This window comes from Pantherophis guttatus, chromosome 4, assembly GCF_059756535.1.
Source record: "Pantherophis guttatus breed Tessera chromosome 4, ASM5975653v1, whole genome shotgun sequence".
In the NCBI taxonomy this organism is placed as follows: Eukaryota; Metazoa; Chordata; class Lepidosauria; order Squamata; family Colubridae; genus Pantherophis; species Pantherophis guttatus.
In genome coordinates, this window is record NC_142066.1 from 58,179,989 (window position 1) to 58,193,494 (window position 13,506).

The 13,506-nt window shown below is 40.6% G+C and overlaps 1 long non-coding RNA gene across 1 annotated transcript; it reads right to left on the bottom strand.

Annotated features, from left to right (window-relative positions):
* Window positions 1-9,873: 9,873 nt before the first annotated feature.
* On the bottom strand, window positions 9,874-10,793 carry LOC148114115 (uncharacterized). The gene is made up of 2 exons (XR_015733857.1): window positions 10,674-10,793; window positions 9,874-10,154 (listed from the first exon to the last, which is right to left on the bottom strand). It is a non-coding gene; the product is annotated as an uncharacterized LOC148114115 (long non-coding RNA).
* Window positions 10,794-13,506: the final 2,713 nt, after the last annotated feature.

Genomic DNA, 13,506 nt, shown 5'->3' on the forward strand with positions numbered 1-13,506 from the left:
CTTGCTGGAAGTTTTATGAGGAAGTATTATGTACTTTGGCCTCAGCATTTTAATGAAAACAAATCAATTCTTTTAAAAATATGGATGGATATAAAGGTAAAGGTTTCCTCTGTCCAGTTGTGTCCTACTCTAGGAGACAGTGCTCATCTCCATTTCCCAGTGGAGGGAACTAACTTCCGAAGACATTTCCATGGTCATGTAGTCAGCATGACTATATGCCAAGGCACATGGAACACTCTAATCTTCCCACGAAAGTGGTACCTATGTATCCACTCACATTTGCATGCTTTCTAACTGCTAGGAGGTGGGGCAAGGAGTTCACCTTGTCACATAGCACTCAGGTCTTGAACTCGGGCTGTTGGCTTCCAGCTGACCAGCTCAGATTTTTTAACCATTGAGCCATCATGCCCCCCCCCCCCCATGGATACAATTGTTTATTAATTAAAAAACTGAATCATAGTTTTTTATATTCATATAATTGAATCATAGCCAGACCAGTGATAAAAGAGCTCTTTATAGCAGCTAAATATCTTAGTAGAAGACAATTGTTAGTACAGTAGACTGGGGTTCCAATCCTGGCTGGTACCTTTTTACCAGTAGGAGTCCTTGGCAAAAAGAAAACCCTAATGCTTCATCTGCCTATCTCAAAATATGAGTTACACAAACTAAAAGAGTCATGCTGTCTTGCATGTTATCTAGATTAACACAGTCCACATTAGTGATTGAGGAACAGGACAATGTGATAATAGACGGGCTACTGGAATTAACCATTCATGGACATAGCAAGAGAACCTGGAATTGATGGAATGCTACCACAACATAGACCTAATGAGAGGGAGTATATGAAATGCATGAGGGAACTGCAACCACACTAACTGAGAAAAGCTAGTTACCCAACACTTTTTTTTTTTTTTAATTTGATTTATATGCCGCCCTTCTCCGGAGACTCAGGGCGGCTTACAGTGCGTTAAGCAATAGCCTTCATACTTTTGTATATTTATACAAAGTCAGCTTATTGCCCCCACAAACTGGGTCCTCATTTAACCTACCTTAGAAAGGATGGAAGGCTGAGTCAACCTTGAGCCTTGGAGAGATTCGAACCAGCAGTAAATTGCAGGCAGCTGTGTTAATAACAGGGTGCTTTAAACCACTGTAGTACCAACACTTCAACATTGTGAAGCATGTAGCTGATCTATCTCACAATTTGAGATAGATCAGCTACATATTACATCCCAAATTCAAGAAGACTTGGAAGAAGAACTGGACATGTAGCCAACACCTGAAAGTGGAATGTCAATACCACCTCTCCTTTACAAAGTACAACAGTGGATATGAGGCATAAGATCACAGATAAACTTGCTACAATCACCTGAGAGTGGTTACCAAGGCTCAGTAGAGAAATACCATCAGATAATATATTAGAAGCCCTCACAACAATCCTTGATATCACAATAACTCAAACTAATGAATTGGTATATACTACAGTCACTATAATCCAATATTTGGCTAAGAAAAACAGTAATACATACTCTCTCTGGAAAATGAGGTTAGAGGCTAAGATCAAGATAACTCGGAAAGAGGATAGTTAACTGGTGGAATTACAGAAAGGTGTAAAGATTAGGGATAAGATTAGGTTTCTGAAAACATACAAAGGCCTGACTCTATCTGAAATCCTTGAGATGGATAAACAAAGGCTTACAGTACTGGCTACCAGGCCAAGAAGATAGAGAAGCAGAGGCCAAGAAGATAAATGCCTTGTTCTTCAAAGAACCATCCAAGTGTGCTTGCAGTGCAATAACAGTAACAACAGAGCTACCATTAGCAGAAACTGAATAGTACTGGAAGAACATATGGGACAAAGAGAAGCCATAAAACATCAGTGTAAAGTGGTTGCAGGACCTGCAGCACACCACAGCAGTCTTCCAGAACAAGAACCAGTCATCATCACAGTTGCAGACATTCAGCAGCAGGTTAAGAACATGAAGAACTGAATAGCACTGGGCCCAGATACAATCCACATCAATTGACTAAGGAAACTAACATCAGGGCATGAATGCCTAGCATCACAAATATATTAGCTAGCAGCAGGTTCCCACCCACACTGGTTAACACAAGGAAGGACAGTGTTGATCATGAAAGATCCCCACAAGGGAACAACAATGCCCAACCACTGGCCAATAATCTGCCTCCACACAATGTATAAAGTCCTATCAGACATTATAGCAACCAAGCTACAGAACCATATGGGCCGATATATGAACTCAGATCAGAAGAGCATTGGGAACAACACCAGAGGCTCCAAATATCAGATGCTCCTAAATAGAGCAGTTGCCTAAGAATCAAATCTAGACAGACCAATCTAAGTACAGCCTGGATTGATTACAGAAAAGCCTATGACTCAATGCTGCACACACGGATCTGTGAATACCTGGGGCTACACAAAGTCAACAGGACACTAAGGACTTTCCTCAAAAACTCAATGGGACTATGGAAGACAACACTGGAAATCAGCTCAAGACAGTTCATATAAGTGACCATTAAGTGCAGCACATACCAAGATGATGCACTGATGATGCACTGTTCTGCGGAAGCTTGAACTCCTTTAGCCAGATAATCACAGGGACTGGATATGGATTCAAGTTCAAGAGTAGAACTACTGTCAGCCACTTCCTCTACATAAATTACATCAAGTTGTATGGTAAGGGTGAATGAGACATCAATTCACTGATCCACCTGACATGGATCTATAGTGAGGACATTCGGACTGGAGAGGTATGGCAAGTAGGTGATCAAGAGATGGAAAGTTTCCAGAAAAACAAATAAGTTTTGAGAGCCCAAAGTGTACAAATTCTACATATTTTCTATTTTTTCCCTCTCTTGCTCATCATTATTCATTTCATCCCTTGATTGCAATTCTCTGTCTCTAATTTTTCCCCCAGGCCTTTCCTTTCTTTTCTTATACCCTTGTATTTAAACTAGGAATGCCCAACCCAATAGCTAAGGGTACCAGTATGTACTCTTAAGAGTATATCCCTTGAATTCAAAAGGACATTGTAATTAATTAATGAGATTTAATTGCATTGTTTCTTTTCTAACTGACTTTTATATGACTTATTTTTTTGCATAAGAGGAAATGCTTTCTTATTACCTTCTGTCTCCTGTATCAAATAGGAATATTATCTTTTACTGTGGAAATAACTTTTCATTGATGCATATTTTTAACTGATTATTTGTTAAATGATGTGAATAAAACAATTCAGAGATTAGAAAAATAATATATATTTTAAGGTGCATCTGCTGCCCAGAGACATTTTTGTATTAGATCTTGTTTTAATTAATTCGCTTATGGCATTGTTTTCATATGTGAACCTTCTATATGTGATTTTGCTATTACAGTTTATGGCACATGAACATAATTATGTTTGTAGAAGATATAACTAGCCTTTGAAAAAACTGTTGTTATTGGGTAGAGCGTAGGCTAATATTTATGTTTGATCTTTCATATGAACAAAAACATAAATGCTATCATTTTTATCCAAATACTGACCTCTCTCTTATGTAACCACAAAATATCATTCTGATTTCAATGTTTAAATAACCTATAATTTCTAAGCTCTGTGGCTTTGCAATGTTCAAACATGTATTTCTCATTGTGTAGATAAAATGTTAATTAAATGTCTGTCTCATGTTTGAACAGAGATTTAAAATCAGTGATAGTAAAGCAGAAACAAGTGATTTAAGAGGGTGAGTTAATGCCTTGAAATAAGTGAGAGGCAGCATTGTGCCAGCTTTTTAGGTTTCCCATACAGCAATTCCACTGTATCTACTTTTCCTTAATATGACTAAAAGTGGGGAGCATCTGCATTTAATCGGGGAAAGAGCTGAAATAAGTGGGCCCCTTTGTCCACTCTCCTGCTCTGTTCTCCCCCTAATGGCCATTTGTAAAGGCTCACTAAGTGAATTCAAAATTGGGTAAATCAGGATTCTGAGGGAACAATTCCTTTTCTCTCTGCAGGGAAGGGGATAGTGTATCACCATTTCCCACCCTTGCATAGAGCATTTACTAATATCTGGACAGGTCTGCCTGAATATATCTTCTGATATATGTGCTTGTTCCAAGTTATCTGTCGCTTAATATTCTTACAGATCTTTTTTGCTCATTTAAATATGTGTCTCTGCGTACTCATGCATCGTTCTGCTTTTAGTCTTCATATAAGCAAGCTGAAAGGTTGAAAATGGCTTCAGTTGTGAATGTTTCTTGCTCTACCATTTTTTAACCAACTGAAATAGCAATGGAGACCGCAATCAAGTGGGAGTGGAAGGAGATGCTTGACTTTTACTTTGGAAGATCTTTCTACTCAATATTGTTCTCCATTTCTCCTAAGTATTAACTTAAACTATATTCCTTTTCCTAGAACAATATTTAATAACATAGATAGTAAATAAAATTATAAGACAAGCCCATATTATATGGAGAAGCATATACTCCATCATTTTATAATTCCAGCACAAGTGATAGCTAATCCTTTATAACATCACACACACATACACACAAATGCTATTTTGTAAGTTAATTGTACCAACTTGATTTCAGGATGAAATCAGAGGCCTGAATTCTAAACATCGATTAATAGTCTAAAATTATTCACCATTTTATTTTCTGTAATTCTATGGATCTAAATGTATTGGCATCAGCATTTAATAAGGAAGCTGAATCTATAATCAGCCTTCAACCTTCTTTTATCTGAGCTTCTTTGAAGGAAGTCAGGAAAAGAACATTATTGCACATCTTCAACAATACGGGGGGGGGAGGGGGGAATTAATGTATGACCCTTATTACACATTAAGATAGCTTCAACAGAGGGACCTTTTCCTATTTTCATGGGTAAAATATATTATTTCCCAAAGAATGAAATATGCAGCTAAAAACACTGCTTGATCTCATATGCTTGGAAAAGCTATAGCATTTTTAAAATGATTAATTTCAGCCTCAGTAATCTTTGACTATTATAAAAGTGAATATGAAAATCAAAAAGCAGATGTATTAGATTGGAACTATTACATAGCACTCCTGATTGTTGGAAATAAACATTATTGTATCATTACTGTTTCAACTCATTGTTCTTAATCCCGTTATCTATGCTTCACATGGTTCACTGAGTGTTCTGTATCCAAGGCATAGGTTTCAATCAGTAGATTTAATCAGGGCATATAAAGTCAAAGGTTCCTTAGCAGAACAGTTTCCTATTTTTAATTTTGATTCCTTTCCTCCAGTCCCATAATGGAAGCAGTGGAAGGGAATACTTGAGTGTTCCACCTTGGACCATTCTTTTTTCCTACCATTGCTTTCCACTCTCCTCCAGAAAAAAAACCAGCCTGGGCATTCAGCTTGCAGAGCCAAGTAAGCATTGTAATTCAAGGATCAGTAGAAGATGTACAACTAAAATTAAATGCTGGCTGACAGATACGCTCATTTGGAATATCCATTTCTCCAAGATACAGCAAGAATTGAGCCAGTCAAACCCAGCTTTGCCCAGGAATGGAATGAATGTTGGGTTACTTGAACCAAAGCCATTAGCAAAAATAACTACATGAGTAATCCATGAATTAATCTGTTCTTTATGTAATCTGTTTCCAAGATGCAGGGGGGTATATTAGAGAGCAGGTTCAAGATTGTAGCAGTCTGAGTAATTATAAACTTCAGGAGCAGAAGCTTCACTCACCATCTCTTTGATGTGGGTTTTGTTGCTGAATAAGATTTTGGAAGGAATAGAGCTGTTATTCAGGCAGCAGTTAGCATTTTTTCTCCAATTATCAGTTGTAACTTTTACCTGGTAGTGGTATTGGGTTACTTATTCAGAACACTTTGAAAACAAATCTCAAATTGTTGTCTTTGTGAAATAGGCATTTCTATTTTGCTAAATATTTAGGAATACAAATATTTTGTCAAACATTTATGATATAGTTGCCATTACCGAACATTGGTAGGATGAAACTCATGACTGGAATGTACTGATGGAAGGATATACGCGTTCAAAAGAAACAGACCTAACAAAAGAGGAGATGGAGTTGCATTATATGTAAGAAATCACTACATCTCTATAAAAATACACAAAACCAAGAATGAAAACCTCCTAGAGTGCATATGTGTCAATATAAAAGGAAAAAAGAACAACATTGCCATAGGTATATACTACAGGCCACCCAACCAAGCAGAAGAAAAATATGAATTTTTGCTAACCAGTATGTAGGAAACACACCACAGTAGTAATGTGGGACTTTAACTACCCTGACATCAACTAAGAGACAAACTGCATCAAGTGGGAGATTGAACAGCTTCCTGACCAGTCTAGCTGACAACTTTGTCATCCAAAAGATAGAGGAGGGAAGTACAGAGACAGCTATACTAGACCTATTTTGTACTAACAGAGAAGAAGTGATAGAAGGATTGAAGTTGCCAGAACTTTGGGGGAGAGAGACCATGTCATATTAGAATTCAATATAACACAAACAGTAGAACATAAAGCAGTGTCTTAAACCAGTGGTCCCTAATCTTTCCAGCTTGGTAGCCTGGCCTGGCACAGTAGTGGGGGAGGGGGGGACGGTTCTGTTGCGTGGCAAGCATGCATATGTACACACAGCTTATTTGTGTGAGCGGCTGGCATATATGTGCACCAATCATGAATGGAGCTTCACATGCAAGTGCCTGCTGCTTGCATGAGTGGAGCTTTGTATATGAGTGCAAGTGCCCACAGCTCATGTGAGTGGAGCTTTTGGTACACTCTCACCCACTGCTTGTGCCAAAGGGCCATAGCCCGGTAATGGACCACAGCCTGGGATTTTGGGACCCCAGTCTTAGACTTTGGAAGAGCTGGTTTAACAAACTTAGAGAGAGCTTGGGAAGGATTCCATTCATGAAAATCTTAAGGGGAAATCCACTCAAGAAGTTTGGGAAACTCTTACTTACAAAATCTGTTCAACAATTGTGGTCTGAATACTGTTGAACCCCCAGATCTGTGTACATGGGTTGAGTCTATCTCTGAACATCTTGCTCAAGAGGAGGTCTTGAACAAGATTGAAAACTTCACTATTCTCAGGAGGAAGATTTTGAGCATATTTGTTAAACATTTAATGTGGAAAAATCACAGTAAACCCAGCATCCAAGGGAATATTGAAAATAATCATTACAAGTCTTGGAAATGCAAAAGATTTGTTAGCAGGGTTTTAACTGCAATGTAGCACTTTCTACTATTCTATTAACAATATTGCAGAAATCCTTTTAACACCCAATGAAAGAATAAGAAGATATTTTGAAGTTTATGTGACTTTAAGAAAGCCTTTTCCCCCCCTGGGCGTTATTAAGTTACATAACACTTAGGTAAAGGATGTTTGTGAAGGAAGGGTAGGCTGTTAACCGTATCATTTACATTATTAATGCATCTGTTTCTGAACAGGTTTAGAGCTAATTAGTACTCCTGAAAATTGGACACATCAATGTAATCTATGCAGAGTTTTGATTGTATTCTACCTTGTAAGAGAAATGTCAAAATTGTTGTATGGGGACACATACTCCAAACTTACAGTTGTTAGTTAACAGTGATCCATTTTCCTAAATTCACTCATCTGCTTACTAATGGCTTACTGATGAAAGCTTAATTGGTTTGGTTCTTGTGTAATATTCCAAAATTTAATCAGAATCAACAAACCAATGAAAAATTGTATTTTAATGAGCAGTCTGTACGGTTATTTCCCCCTAATTCTTTGATACATAACCACACAATATGGTTGCGACACTTGCTAAGAAAGGGAGAGGTGATCTACCTTCTTTCTCATTTCATTCTTTGCCAAAAGCTGGATAAGAGAGAAGGCCAGAAAGGCCTTCAGCAAACCAACCATTAAACCCCAAGGTTATTCAGGCCTTATATCATTTCTGGAGGATAATCTAAGCCTACCAGATCAGAACTGCAAAAATCTGATGATTACTAGGTAGTGGCAAAGAAATCTAATCCTTGCTTTAGTGTTTTATTAAATTCTATCATGTAAAAGAAAATGTGGCAGGTTTGGGTTTTTCCTCTAAAAGCTTAAAAGAAAACACCAGGAATATTACTCTTTAGCCTTATTCTCATGATACACATAAATAGATTGGGGAGGGGGAGAGATAAATTGTAAACTGTCACTTGATCCAGTAGATTTAATCCCCCCAAAATCCAGTCATACACAAGGTACCCCCAGACTCCCACACAGTTATGCATTGGCCCATTTGAAAATGAATTGACCCAAAGAGATAGAAAAGATAGAAAAAGCCATGGTTAGCATTTTATCAGACAGAAGTGGAACCCAAAAGGCACTGAATATATCCTGCATGCTTGCATAAAAACCAATCTTTTCCGTCAGAATGCTTGAAGTCATATCTGTGAAAGCACATGTGGTAATGAAAGCAAATGAAGGAAGAAAAAACAACAACCTTAAAGTAGCATCACTAACTGATTGTGAGACTGAATCTCACATACTGTACTTCCAAAGTTAACTAAAGAATATTGGAATATGGATACAATCATGGCACTCAAAATCCCAAATATTCCCAAATATAAAATAAAAGCTTTCTTCTGTTTCAAGTTCACTCTGCCCCATAATAGTTATAACTAGCTTCTCCATTAATTATGCAAGGGAAACAACCAGTAAATAGTCTTCTTGCTATCAAATCTCATAGTACAATACTAAAAAAAACTCACCTGCCCCCTAGAGCACCATGAAGAATGGAATACATACTTCTCCTAATCCTAGTCCATGCACATAAGAAATGACAGAAGACCTGAGACATTGTCATTATCTACCTTGGGAGTCTCCAATTTTGGCAGCTTTAAAACTTGTGGACTTCAACTCTCAGAATTTCCCAGCCAGAAATCCTTGCTGCAGCTTGGACCATATGAAAAAAATGTATGAGAAAGCTTTCTACTAATTTGGCAATTGGAGGCCGACAAGCTGAAAGTCATGAAAATCAATTCATGAAGGTTTAGGAAGCAAGTGCAGTGTGTAGGTGTGGGTCTGGAGAGGGGAATATATTTGCTTGGAAGGAATATACAGAAAGGGATGAGTAGGAAATGTAAATCCCACATCAGCATTTCGAATGGTGCTATCTTTAGTGAGTTTTTTTTCAAATTAATCTCCTTTTTTGTTTTATATCCACTGCTACCTGCTTCACTGGTAGAGAAGAGACTACTAAGACAAGATATGTTCCTGTTGCCTGGGCTTATCGAACACTAGACATTTCTGTCTCCAGTGAATAGGTCTTTGATTAGTGTACCGTGAAAATGGTGACTTTTGACCCAATTAAGGTTGTTGTGTGCTGGTAGAAGTAGTAGTAAGGAAAATTAGCTAGTCCTTGTGTATGATAACAATGGATTCTGTTCATTGCCAATGAGAAAACTTTTCTCAACTCCTTTCTCTAAACTGTTTATAAGTAGAATTTGTTTTGCTTATTTAAAGATTCAAAAATCGGTATGTCTAATACCGTGTTTCCCCGAAAATAAGACCCTGTCTTATATTGTTTTGAACCCTGAAATAAGCTCTTGGCCCTATTGCCATGCGCTCAAAAGCCCGATTGGGCTTATTATCAGGGGATGTCTTATTTTGGGGAAAACAGGGTACTTGGTTCACTCTTGGCTGTTAACTTAGTTTCGTTCTTGGTTATAAAATCATTGTTTAATGTCTTTGTTGTGACTGCCAAAAAGAAGAAAAGCAAGAAAAGTGAGCATTGCAAAGAACCATCTTGTTACTTCATAGAGGTCTTGCTTTTTTCTTAACCATTAGTGTGTCTCTTTTCCTTCTCTTTTCTTCTGAAGAGTCATCTCTCAAGAATTTGTTATTCCAGATGGTGTTATAACCAATGGCACCTTTACTGAAAGGAAATATAACATTAAAGACAGTGCGTGATGGACGTGGAAAATAGGGCAGAAAATACAAAACTCGAGGTCTATCTTCTGATGATTCTGTTTCAATTGTGTGAGTTGTTTTCTTCATCTCTTTGGTTGTAGTTTGTGCTTTGGTGACTGGAGGTATTGTAGTTGTTACTGGAACAATCTGACAGTTGGTTTCTTGGCTGTCTGTGCCTCTAAGCTGTGATAGACCAAAGGAAGTGGACCGCTTTGCCATTTCTGTAATAAATATAGTTCATTTTATTTAGAACACTTTCTATTGAACTGCCTAGGAACATTTGACATATTATTTGACATAATGCCTAAAACAGTTTAGGTGGATTGTACCAATTATTTAGTATAATAAATAGACATAACCACCATGTTGAGCCAAGTACATGCAAAAGCCCCTTTACTTTTCATAGCAAATTAAACATTCCAAGAATTTTATATTCTTCCCATTAATCCCAGTAATTCTGTAAATCAAATGTGCACAATCCTTTTCATGGACATCATTTTTTAATTATTCTTATTTTCCTTGGCACTAGTACTACAGTGGCTTCCATTGTGACCTTCAGGATTCCTTTTGATTTCTTAATCCCATCTACCACCTATGGATTTCCTGTTAGTATTAAATAGGGTTTTCAAGCTTAGCCAATGTACCACAGGTAGTTCTAGGAGTACACTTTTAAAAAAGGTCAACAACATAACTTGATAGTTTGGGCTGTCTGGTATTCATGCTGTTTCTTTCATACTTACTTCTTGCAATGCATCCAGCTGGAAACTCACTATAGTCATCAACAGGTTCATTGTCTGTCTTGGTCAGCTCCACGCTGACATCTCTCTTTTCTTCTCTTTGGAAAAGGCTTGAGTCTTTTCCTACAAAGGTTAATGACAGAACCAGTCCAACAGTCCATGCAACCTGCTCTCTCTTCCCCCTCCCCCCATTCAGCATGTATTGCCTTGCATTTCCCATCAAACAGAAGCCACATGCTTCTCACATATAAGAGTAAGCAATGGGTCATTGAAGTTAAGAACTGAGATGTTTCAGAAGGAACTGGATGAATAACTTTGACTGTAGCAGCAGGGAACCTTCAAATATGGTTGTACTCTCCTCCCCCCCCCCCAATTTTAAATCTTGAGAATAATCCCAGCCTACATTGCTGAAATATGGAAACTTTCAAGATAGCTTTTAGCCATTTTTCACTAAAACTAAGGCAGATGTACATATTTGTCCTACCCTGATTCTAACCATTGCATTCATCCTTCCACAAGAACCAGAAGTCCTGGAAGTGGCTGCTAGATTAATGGCAGACTCCCCTTCCTTCCCCTTGTTCTCTGCTGTCCACCCACCCATATTTTTAGTTATCATTTTGATGCATAATTCTCATTGTGTTCCTATGTCATTGTTTATTTTATTCTATTATTTTATTTCTATTCTGTTTGCACTCCTTTCTTTTTTTTCCTTCTTATTATTGTAAGCCATGTGAAGTAGCCCCATGGTGAGATAGATTGGTGGCTGCTATTAAAGCCCCCCAGTTGTAGAGTGAGATATCTCAGATTTCAAGCCTTGTATGGAGCCGGACGATGACTGCGGTTTCTGGCCCTTCCCAGCTTTCGTGAGAGGGCAGCTGGTGTTAACATCTGGCCTCAAAGTGGCTTAAGACTCCATCCACTGCTGTGAGAGAGCAGTGGGATTTATTGAATTTATTGACTTGGAATTGATTGAATGTCCCTCCCCAGACTTTGGACTATCTGGATTACCCCCAGGCCGTGGACTTCCCCCAGATTAATTAACTGATTGATTAGATGTATTCGCCAACAGAACTTCTTATTCTGCGAGACTCCCCCCTCTCACAGGTGTGGCCCTCCACTTTATCAAGGGCCTACCTTTATGACGGGCTTTGGCACCCCGAGAGGTGGCATGCTGCAAAAAGGGGATTGAGGGGTTTTTTAGGGAAACTTTTTGATAGATTTTTAAGGGATTTTAAGGGGTGGGAGGGTTGTGTGGGTTTGGGGGTTAACCCACAGGGGGAGGGGTCCGGCCCAGCTGTTAGTGGGGCCACGGAGGGTGCGGATTCCGGGGGTAAGGGGGACATTAGAGTCCATTCTGTCGAGGGCTTTTCTATCAATATGTTGAGTGGGAGGGGCAGATATGGCGGGAGCAGGGGGCCGCATCATGTGGTGGGGGCGCGTACTCGCTATCTTCGAGCGGTGGCGCGCCCCAGTCCCCATAGCCCTTCTCGTATCCCAGGCTGTTCAGACTCTCAGGGCCCGAGCCTTCGGCTGCTGTCGTGCAATGCCAGGTCCGTGGTAAATAAAGCCCCCCTCATTTGCGATCTTATTCAGGAGGGGGGAGCGGACCTGGCAGGTATTACGGAGACCTGGTTGGGCCATGAGGGGGGGTTCCCCTCGTGGATATGTGCCCACCAGGTTTCCGAGCATTCCATCAGCCGAGAGCTCAGGGCAGGGGGGGGTGGCGGTTATTATAAAGGAAAGTCTTGATCCGAGGGAGACCACTGTTCCACAGATAGCCGGATGTGAGTCCCTTTTTGTGAGATGGGGTCGTGGAGTACAGATGGGCTTGTTGATCACGTACCTGGCTCCCTGCCGCGTGGCAACGGCCCTGCTCGAGCTGCTCAACGTCATAGCTGAGGTGGCGGTTGGTACCCCCAGACTTCTAGTCATGGGGGATTTCAACCTGCCATCTGTCGGCGAAACGTCTGAGGTGGCTCGGGAGTTCATGGCTTCCATGACGGCCATGGACCTTACTCAGTTAATTCATGACCCCACTCACACGGGTGGACACACTCTGGACACACAGTGGTCGAGTGGCCTTGATACAGGGGATATAGTCATCGAACCCTTGTCATGGTCTGACCACTCGCTCCTTCGACTGGACTTTCTAACCGCTGCACCCCGCCGCAGGGAGGCGGGACCGACCAGGTGGTTCCGCCCCAGGCGCCTGATGGACCCTGATAGGTTCCAGATGGAGCTTGGGCCATTTCCTGAGACTCTGGCTCATGACTCGGGTGAGGACATGGTGGCCGCCTGGGATAGTGCGGCTGCCGGGGCCTTGGACCGTGTCGTGCCTTTGCGGCCTCTGACCCGGCACCGAACTCACCTAGCTCCTTGGTTCTCCGAGGAGCTTAGGGAGATGAAGCGCCGGAAAAGACGCCTGGAGAGTAGTTGGAGGACCAGCCGCTCCGAATCCGACCGAACACTGGTGAGGTCTCATATTAAGAACTACCTAGTGGCAATAAAAGCGGCAAAATCTAGCTATTTTGCCGCTCTTATCGCGTCATCAGATAATCGCCCGGCCGCCCCGTTTAGGGTGACCCGCTCCCTCCTCCATCTGGAAGCGCGGGATGACCCCTTGCAGGGCCGAGCTGAAGACTTTGTGCAGTATCTGTATGACAAAATCGCTCAGATTCGGGAAGGGCTGGCCTCTGACTGGGTATGTCCGGACGGGATGACTGAGGCAGGTCTTGAGAGTGTTATCTGGGGGGAGTTCGATCCTGTGGCTCCCGAGGACATGGGCAGGGTCCTGGGACGGCTGAACGCGACCACATGTTTATTGGACCCGTGTCCC